We start from the raw sequence: 10,643 nt of genomic DNA, 5'->3' as shown, positions 1-10,643 counted from the left end.
ACAAGCCAGAAAAAGCGATGCGGCTGCTCTAAAGGCGGTTGAGGAGCTAAAAGCCGAACAGGCTGCTCACTGCCGAAGCCAGGAGGAGATGGCCAAGATGGCTGTGAAGTTGAAGAACGCTGCTGGCCATTGCAACCTTCTTGAAAAGGAAAACTAGGCGAGGCAGACAGACCTGGAGAAGGCCAAGACGGCAGCCAAGGATACTCATTCTGCAATGAGAGCGATGAAGGAGGAGCTGCGTCAAGTCGGAGATATCATGGCTGGGAAGCCCTTTATGCTGCGGATGAAGTTCGGAGATCCTAAATATGCTCCTTTAGACCGGATGTGGAGTTCTGCGGACGCATATCTGGATTTAGCGGCAAGTGCTGCTGATGCGGCCGAACACTTCAAAGATCAAAAGGATCATGAAGTGGAAAAGTTGTTCTGGTCACAATTCAACAATCCAGAGCCTCCTCTTCCGTTCACTGATCGGTTGGCCGAATGGGCCAAGCTGAATAGGTTGTCCGGACTTGCCATGAGGTATGTCGTGGATCATCTGTGGCCGGAGAGGCCAAAGCCGAACAGTTATTTTAGCTTGGTGCAGCAGTTCCTTGGTGCGGTGCCGTATATCAACGTGATGAAGAGGTCAGCGTGCATGGAGGGTGTGCAGATGGCCCTTGCCCGTGTCAATACATACTGGGCAGAGATGGAGGCCACCGCCGTTGCAGCCCAAGATTCGGACGAAAGCCGAGTACCTGCCAAGCACTACTTTCAAGAAGTTCTGGAGGGCGCTCGTTTAATAGAGACACAGTGCTCAAAGGATATTATGTTCGAATAGCATGTATCCTCATTGAAAACAATATTTTGCTGAAATGTAAAAGCTTTTTATACTTGTGCCTGCAAGAATTATAACACCTCCTGTGCGGCCGTTAATGTATATATGTATATAACCTGAAAGATGGCAGTTGTCGGCTTCAGCCCCCACGCATATAATGCGGGGGTGTTCGCAGAAGGCGCATTTTCACACTTGATCCAACGTCTTGGTCCATTAAGGAGGTGGTAGCGCGGCAAACTAGGCAATCGGACTATAATGCTTTATCACTTTCACTTAGCCATAGGAGTTTGACAGTGGGGCTACTATATAGCCCCTAGTGGCGCCGCGCTCACCCGAATTCGGGGCGCGTGTGTGCCTGGCCGGGAAACAGCCCTTCGTTAAGGCGGAGGAATCCCAAAGATTCCGCTAGGTCATCAAATGGTTGACCAGTCTCACGCTATATCATGACAGTCAGTTTTCGACTTTCTCTACTGAGGTGCTCGCCTGGCTGAACCGGGGCACAATCGCAGTAGTTCTCCTGGTGCCGCCTTAGCCGATAGAGCGGAACGTAAGGCAGCAAAACGCAGGAGCCGAGCAAACCCAACATTTTACCAAAGACATGATTCGGAGTTGATGCATATAAGGCCAAACTCATGATGCCGAACACTCCCTAAGGTATTCGGTCTTTATGATTTTAGACGGGCTGAACAGTGCCCTTTGTAATAAGCCCCTGGTGTCCAGGTACGTGCAATATTCTGACGTGGCCACATGCCAAGACGCCAACCTCCTTCTCGGTTATACTGAGAATCCGGGGGATGTGTATCAACAAGAGACAGTAAAAAAGGTTTACGCAGGGTCTTAATCTGAACAGAATCCTTGGAACGGGTCCCTGCTACACGTCTGCGCCTGTGTCTCCGTTGTGCCGTATCCTGGACGGGTGTAGCACGATGGTTATCTATAAAAGAGAGGTACTTAGTTGAAAAAGTAGTCGTGCAAAATGTGCATTATACTGAATGAACAAAGTATAATTCAAGATGGGTGAAATTGAGCCTTATTGTCGCCTGTTTATATGCGCGGAGCCCCTTGTATAGGGGTATATAGCCATCAAACCTTTATCAATTATATGGTTATGCCGGACTCGTCCGGCCGTGTCCGTGGTCTTAACGACCTGTTAGATGCTCTGGTTAGCGAGGCCGTTTTAGTGTGTGGCCGCCAAGGCAGCCGCACAGTCTTCTGCGCGCGAGGAGCGCTCAATATTTCCCTTTAATGAAATGATGCCTCGTGGACCGGGCATCTTAAGTGTGAGAGACGCATAATGCGGTATTGCGTTAAAGCGAGCGAAAGCTTCGCGTCCCAGTAGTGCTTGATAACCATTTTTAAACGGAGCGATGTGGAAGATTAGCTTTCCGCTACGGAAGTTATCGGGGGAGCCGAACATAACTTCTAGTAGGAGGGAGCCCGTGCAATGGGCCTCTGGGCCTGGCGTTGCTCCTTTAAAGGAAGTATTGCTATGGCCAATTTTTGTTGGGTCCATCCCCATTTTGCGGACTGTGTCCTGATATATCAGGTTTAAACTACTGCCGCCGTCCATCAGGACTCATGTAAAGTGGTATCCGTCAATTATCGGGTCTAACACCAAGGCAGCCCATCCTGCGTGCCGGATGCTTGCGGAGTAATCCCGATGGTCGAAGGTGATCGGTTTGGACAACCGGTGGCGGAACCCTATTGTGATAGGCCGCAGGGCACGTATCTCTGTGGGCGCCACTTTGTTTTTCCCCTTTGTCACGTGTAACACGTTTACTGTTTTGAATTCTTGTGGGAATTTCTTCTGTTCCCCAGCGTTTTGCTTGTGGGGTTCGTCATCGTCTTCACTTGGTGTATCCAGCCCCTTGTGTTCGACGTTGAGTTTGCCGGATTGCTTGAAGACCCAACATTCTCTGTGGGTATGATTTGCAGGCTTACCAGGGGTGCTGTGGATTTGACATATCTTGTCCAGAATTTTTTTTAGGCTGGACAGTTCATCCCTGTTATTTTTGAGAGTCAGCTTTTGCTGACCTTGCCGAGAGCTTTTGAATCCGGCGTTTACCACCGTGCTCTTCGGGCTGTTTTCCTTATTCCGGCGCTGGTTTTTGCTGCGTGGTGGCTTCCCGTTTCCGTCCCTGACTTCGGATGTACTTGGGTCGCTGGTGTTGCATCTTGCCAACCAGCTGTCCTCGCCTGCGCAGAAGCGGGTTATGAGGCTTGTTAATGCGGCCATTGTTCTTGGCTTTTCTTGGCCGAGGTGTCTGGCGAGCCATTCATCTCGAACGCTGTGTTTAAAAGCTGCTAAGGCTTCAGCGTCCGGACAGTCGACTATTTGATTCTTTTTAGTAAGAAATCTGTTCCAAAGCTTTCGGGCTAACTCTCCGAGTTGTCGAGTTATATGACTTAAATCGTCTGCATCCGGAGGTCGGACATAGGTCCCTTGAAAATTTGCCCGAAAAGCGTCCTCGAGCTCTTCCCAACTTCCAATGGTGTTTTCGGGAAGGCCTTTAAGCCAATGTCGGGCTGGCCGTTTGAGCTTGAGGGGTAAGTATTTGATGGCGTGGAGGTCATCTCCTCTAGCCATGTGGATATGGAGGATATAATCCTCAATCCAGACCCCCGGGTCTGTCGTTCCATCATATGCCTCTATGTTTACGGGTTTGAATCCCGCTGGAAATTCATGGTCCAGCACCTCATCGGTGAAACATAGGGGGTGTGCGGCACCCCTGTACTTGGGTGTGCAGTGGTGTTTGGATATTTGTTGTGTTGCATTGCTTGCTAGAGCGTGCTTTCTTGGCCCGTAGATAGATCTAGCTGGGCCATCTTTTTGATGTGAATCCTCATGTGGATCGCGTGCTGGCTTGTGTGCGGCGTTGCTTGCCGCTCTGTGTTGGCCATGGGGTCATCTATCCGACCAGATGGCTGCTTTGTTTTTTGATTGCGGGGGCTCTAAGGCCTCCTCATCAAATTCAGGCAGTAGCTTTCACTTCAGGTAACTCTTTGTGTGGCGACTGCCGCCGTATTTGTCTGCGGTGTTGAGTACTTTGCTCCATTTGATTCTAAGTGCATCCTCCGCAGTCTTGAGCTTCCGCTTCTGCTTTTTCAGGCTACGCGCGGTGGCAATGAGCCTTTTGTGGAGGTTCTTATGCTCCAGTCGCTTGTCAGGAGTGAGGTCATCCGGACTGTTATCGTCGGAGACAGGTTGTTCGGTTTGATTATCTGTGTTGCCATGGTTGGACGGTTGTTCAATGCTATGTTCGTCGTACGCCGGCTCACCCTGCTCTATGGCTGGGTCTGTGTGACCGTTGTTTCTGTCGAGGCGGGGTTTGGAGCGGCGCTTACGCCACCTCTTTGACTGCTTTTCGAGGGAATGATCCTTCGCTGCGTCCTTCCGCTCCTCGTCATCATTTCTTTTGGGTGTGTCCACCATGTATACATCGTGAGATGAGGTGGCTGTCCAGTGCCCTGTGGGCGGTGGTTCCTGTTCATCTCCTGCATCATCGTCCATACCGTCGATGTCTTCGGAGTCGAAATCGAGCATGTCGGTCAAATCTTCGACAGTGGCTACATAGTGGGTGGTGGGTGGGCGTTGAATTTCTTCGTCATCCACATCCCAATCCCGCCGGTCATAATCCGGTCAATACTCTCCTGCCAAGGAGAGGGACTTTAGTGAATTTAGTATGTCGCCGAAGGGCGAGTGCTGAAAGATATCCGCGGCGGTGAACTCCATGATCGGTGCCCAATCGGATTCGATTGGCAGGGGCGCGGATGGTTCAGAGTTCGGAGGAGAGTCCGGCAAGGTGGAGTCACGGACCTCGTGAAGGGTAAGGTTGGCGTTAGGCTCGATCGCCGTTGAGGCTGCTGCTTCCATGGCGGGGTCTAACCGCCCGCCCTCAGATGGCGCAGTTGGCTCCGAATTAAAGGTCGGAGCGGATGTAGGTGCGGTCTCCAGGACACTGTTCGGCGGCAGAGCTAAATCATGCCCATCGTGACAGTGTGACGCACTCGGCCGGGGCTTGATTCCGCCGAAGATTAAGTCTCCGCGGATGTCGGCCGTGTAGTTTAAGCTCCCAAACCTGACCTGATGGCCAGGGGCGTAACTTTCAATCTGCTCTAGATGGCCAAGCGAATTGGCCCGCAGTGCAAAACCGCCGAATACAAAGATCTGTCCGGGGAGAAAAGTCTCACCCTGGACTGCATCGCTAATGATGATTGAAGGAGCCATCAAGCCTAATGACGATGACACAGAGGAACTCTTAATGAAAGCACCAATGTCGGTGTCAAAACCGGCGGATCTCGGGTAGGGGGTCCCGAACTGTGCGTCTAGGCGGATGGTAATAGGAGACAAGGGACACGATGTTTTTACCCAGGTTCGGGCCCTCTCAATGGAGGTAAAACCCTACTCCTGCTTGATTAATATTGATGATATGGGTAGTACAAGAGTAGATCTACCACGAGATCGGAGAGGCTAAACCCTAGAAGCTAGCCTATGGTATGATTGTTGTTGATGATGATGTCGTTCTACGGACTAAACCCTCCGGTTTATATAGACATCGGAGGGGGCTAGGCTTACACAGAGTCGGTTTCAAGGAAGGAGATCTACATATCTGTACTGCCAAGCTTGCCTTCCACGCCAAGGAAAGTCCACAGTCCGGCCAAAGGTTATAGTCCGGCTATCCGGATACCCCCTAATCCAGGACTCCCTCAGCTACTAAGTGGGTGGTGGGTGAGGCATAAAATTCCCCGCTCTCAGCCTCCAGCCCAAGCTGGGTATAGTTCGGAGTAAGAGCCCCGGTGATGGCGAGAGTCTGCATCAATCCCAACATTTCATCTAGGAGCGGAAGCGGGACCGGAATCTGCGGATCTGCTGGGCTGAGTTCGGCATGGGACACCTAATCGGACCCACTGAGTGTAGACCTCGGCAGTTCGGGATGGTTGCCTAGAGCCAAGTCTAAGATTGCATTTGGGTCTTCCGTCGGGAGTTCCACAAGGGGAAGAAGTCCGGCGGGGCTAACGCTCCCGTCTTCGGACAATGAGACCAGCCCCGGATCTAAGGCCGAGGTGGGTATGAGTGTTGACCCCTGGGCGGGATCTAACAGGGGATCCGAAGAGTCTTCTTGTCGGGGACACAGCGTAGCGGCCGAGGTCGCGAACCCGTTGAAGACTAGGTCTCCTCGGATGTCAGCAACATAGATCAGGTTTCCAAACCTGATCTGGTGGCCGGGGGCATAACTATCGACCTGCTCGAGGCGGCCGATCGAGTTGGCACGAAGCACAAAGCCACCAAACACAAAGACCTGTCCAGGGAGAAAGGTTTCCCTAGACGCAGCATCATTGTTGGTGAAGAGGTGAGCCATCGATCCTTCTTTCGACGATACAATGGAGATCTCAATGAAAGCACCAATGTCGGTGTCAAAACCGGCAGATCTCGGGTAGGGGGCCCAAGATGTATGTCTGAGGACCGAAGGTAACTATTAACAAAGGACACATTGTTTACCCAGGTTTGGGCCCTCTTAATGGAGGTAAAACCCTACTCCTGCTTGATTATATTCGAGGGTATATGGGTTACAAGAGTTGATCTACCACTAGATCGAGTTGGCTAACCCTAGATCAGCTAGCCTAATAATGTTGTGATCCTGCCTCCGATCTACCCTCCGGTTTATATAGACACCGGAGGGGCTTAGGGTTGTACAAACTCGGTTTTACAGAAAGGAATAATATATCCGAACACCTATACTTGCCATCCACGCATGCGAGAGTCCCAACCGGACATGAGAGGTGATCTTCTGTCTTGTATCTCGACGGCCCATCAGTTCGGCCCACATCCAATAGACCAGACACCTGAGGACCCCCTAGTCCAGGACTCCCACAACACCATTTTCCACAACAAACGAGAGATTGTTGTCAATTGCCTCAAGGTGCATACGCATCTTATTCTTCTAGTAGGGGTAGTTCATCCCATTGAAGGTAGGACACTCGGCCGAGATCTTGATCATTCCTGCAGTCCACATAACTAAAACTCTAGGTGTTTAAACCAAAATCACACAGAACAAGGGAGTACCTTGCTCTGATACCAATTTAAAGTGCAATATATTGACTAGAGGGGAGTGAATAGGTGATTTTTACAAACTTGTCATTAAGGAAATTCAACTTCAGGAATTTGCTAAGCAACAAAGTATATGCAACGGAATAAGAACTTAGGTGCAAGTATAACATGGCAGTAACACAGTCATCATGATGATATGAAATAAGCAAAGAGCACATGTATTGTGTAAACAGGATAAGCAGGCTGAAGACAAGGTGACTGAAGAAATAGAATTGAGGAAATAGATAAAGTCTTCAATCAAAGTCTTCAAATAGTAACAATCAAGTTCGTCAACACATGAGTGAGGAAATGAAAGGGTTGAGGAAAAGAACCAATTGCTTGGTAAAGACGATGATTTGGTAGACCAGTTCCAACTGTTGTGATAGTTGTGCGTCTGGTTGGAGCAGCTAGGTATTTAAACCTAAGGACACACAGTCCCAGACACACAGTCCTCACCGTATTCACCTTGAGCTAAAGTCACATAGACCTCGCCCAAACACTCGTGGTAAGTCATTAGGTGACTTCCAAACCTTCACAGACTCGGTCACTCGGCGATCCACAATTCCTCTTGGACGCCATGATGCCTAACCATCTGGAGGATGCACAGTCCTCAAAGGTAACAAGCATCATTTCCACACAGGAACAATCTCTTCAGTGATGCTCAATCACTTTGAGTTGTAGGTGTTTGGGTTTTCGGTTTTTCCTCACTTGATGATTTTCGCTCAAAGTCCTCGGAGAATGGGATGCTCTCAATGACAAGTGTCAGTTTCTCTCGGAGCAGCCAACCAGCTAGTGGTTGTAGGGGGGGCTATTTATAGCCGGGGAGCAGCCCGGCATGATAAGACATAAATGCCCTTTAATGATATGACCGTTAGGAGGGAAGGATATTTTGGACAGCTAGCGCATAACACAGCAACGGTCGGAAATTTGAGCTCTCAAATTCCTCAGGGCTATCATGTTCCTCACTTGTAGGCAATCCGCACTGGCGAATTCCTAACTCCTTAGTCAGAACAAATTCCTTAGAGACCAGAAGATCTTCGTCTCTATCACTGAAGAAATTGACTGAATTGTATGAGATTTCCAATGGCTTCACTCGAAAGGATTGGTTAGGTGTAGGCTTTGAGATGAGCATCACTTGGAAAGTGTTTCCTTAGTTTTACCTCGACCCCCTTTAACAGTACGGTGTTTCCTATGACTCAAGAAAGAGAAAATGAAACTACGAAAACAAAAGTCTTCACGCTTCATAGTCCTCGCATTAATATCCAAGTCTTCAAGGTCACACCAGTTTCCTCAGTTTGAAAGTCTTCAAGAAAACCAAAGTCTTCAAATGAAGACATTCATTTTTAGGGCTCGACTTTCATCGTAAATATCAAACTCCTCATAGACTTATAGAACATGTGTATACTCACAAACACATTAGTCCCTTAACCTATAAGTCTTTAGTACACCAAAATCACTAAGGGGCACTAGATGCAATTACAATGACAAGAAAAAATTCATTCAGCCCAAAATGTCACGGATGTGTCTTTTTTTGGAGTGGTGGCAGCGGTGGTGACGCCTTCTCTTGGCTATGTGGGTAGCAAGGGGAGGGGTGGCCCTAGTGGTGTCGTGTCTTCGGCAATGGCGCTCCCTGGTCTAGATCTAGAGGCCTAGCGCAAAGGTCGTGGCTTCCCCTCTTGGGGTGGGCCGGCAACCTTGAGTCTGCAGGTGGCACTTGTGCATGTCCGAGCGAAAGCTCTGCGCTCTGGCGCCGGCAACGACGGCACCTACGGATGTCGCTTCCCTCTTGGGGGCGTTGCTTTGGGGGCCCTCAAGGTGCCAGAGGTCCGGGGTGAAAGTCCTAGTCCATCTCTTGGACTCAACGACGGTGGCACTCAGTGTCATCACCCTCTTGAGGGCGTCGTTGTGGACCATTGGTTCCTCTCGGTTGCAGATGGCTTTGGCACTGTCGGGTTTGCCGTCTCGCTGGTGTAGTGCATCCTTGCTCCTGGCGAGGGGAGGTTTCAATGACCGCCTATCATTTAGATGTGTCCTCGTGGTCTCCGTTCTCGGTCCCTGCCGACTCTTGGCAGGAGTGGCGCTCCATGGCCTGGAGCGAGGGGGTTGTCTCGACGATAAGTTAGCCCTCTCCAGAGATGGCTCGGTGCATTTGGGTCCTCGTGGCACGGTGGTTTCTCTTGGCGGAGCGGCTCTGATCATCTGTAGTTTTCTTCGTTGTAGTGTATTAGGAGTGGCCTCTCCTGCTCTTCATGTTCGGCATTGGGTTAGTGGCACTTGTGCCATTCGCCCGATGCCTTTTTTATCTTTCATTTTGACCTGCTTCTATGAGGGTTTCCTCATCACTATCTATTGTTCGGCCGTTTGTGCCTTTATTTATAAAGGGGAGCGAAAGCCTATTTCGAGGAAAGTCCATGAATTTGTTCTTTTTGCACAGATCACATCCCAAGGTATTTCATTCTAAAATTTTACACGCATACACATCACATCCTTGTGTATTTGTAGAAAAAAATCAGATTTTTTTTTGAAACCAAAAGAATGAATTTTGAATTTTTCAAAAAGAAGGCCTCCATGGAGGCTGAGCTCCAAAATATCGTTCGCATTGAGTATGACCAATACAACCTGGGGCTCAGAGGATCTACAGCCGCATATGACAAATATAACCCCTCAAACGCCCGCGGACATGTCCGGTACTCCTCAAATTAGCACAACTACATCCGGACATCTCATACTAGATTCTCAAATCCATACAAAAGAATGCAAACAATAAAACCTACATACTACATAGAGATCTAGCTACTCCTCGTCGGAGATGTCGACAATCTCCGTGTCCGGCTCCGACAGCATGGGCGGCAGCTGCAACTCCCAAGCCTCTGGTGCCTCAGGCTGCTTCGCTCCGGCCTCCTCCTCTATCTCTGTGTCGAGTTCGGTGAAGAGAGCGTCAGAGGCTGCCTGCTACTGCCGGAGGAACTGCCGATTGGCCTCCACATAGGGCTCATCCTGGATGGACTCCAGGATGGCCTGCTACTCCACCATCTCCGCGGCTTGGGCAACGGCGAACTCCGCCTCTGCCTCCACCATGTTGAAGCCCTGCTCCGTCAGCTCTGCCTCTTCCTTCTCCGGAACCGCCTCCACCATCGGCTCCGGCAGCAGCTCTCCCTCCTCCTCCTCCTCCGGCCGCTTCTCCTCGTCCTCCTCTGGCTCCAATGAGTCCGGAGGCAGCCCACCAGCGATGCGGGCGGCGCCGCTTGCCTGGATCTCCTCCGCAATCTTCCTCCGGCGCTCGGGCGTGAGCATAGCGTACATGGTGATCAGCCATTGGACCATGGCGATGCTGGAGAGTGTGGGAGAGTGGGGGAGAGGAGGCGAGCAGGATCGGGTGGCGGCGTAGAGAGGGCGGAGGTGGATGGGCTAGGGTTGGGGGACGCCGTCCGGCTTAAATAGCCGGCGTTAGCCTCGGGTGGCTTGCCGGAGCGGCAGCGTTCACACCGCGGCAACGGAGGAGGCGTATGTCAGACTGTCGGGTTTTCGGGCGAGTCCACGTGGGAACCCATCGTCAGTCCTACGTGGCAGACGCGCCCAGGCGCCCCCATATCCGCCCCATATTTGGGCTGAATATGAGGGTTGCGTTCAGCTCGGGCATTTGAGGCCCGTTTGAGGGGGTCGTCTGGTCAAAAAATCATGACCAGTCAGTGACTGGGCGGCCCGCCCAGGCGTATGAGGCGGGTTTGGGGCATCCAACTA

General features: G+C 50.8%; 1 pseudogene; it reads right to left on the bottom strand.

Moving 5' to 3' along the window:
- Positions 1 to 9,695: 9,695 nt before the first annotated feature.
- On the bottom strand, positions 9,696 to 10,226 carry LOC147980882 (uncharacterized; annotated as a pseudogene).
- Positions 10,227 to 10,643: the final 417 nt, after the last annotated feature.

Source organism: Triticum urartu, chromosome 3A (genome assembly GCF_056163025.1).
Source record: "Triticum urartu cultivar PI428250 chromosome 3A, HENAU_Tu73, whole genome shotgun sequence".
In the NCBI taxonomy this organism is placed as follows: Eukaryota; Viridiplantae; Streptophyta; class Magnoliopsida; order Poales; family Poaceae; genus Triticum; species Triticum urartu.
The sequence above is the reverse complement of the archived record's forward strand: the minus strand, read 5'-3'. Positions and strand labels throughout refer to the sequence as shown.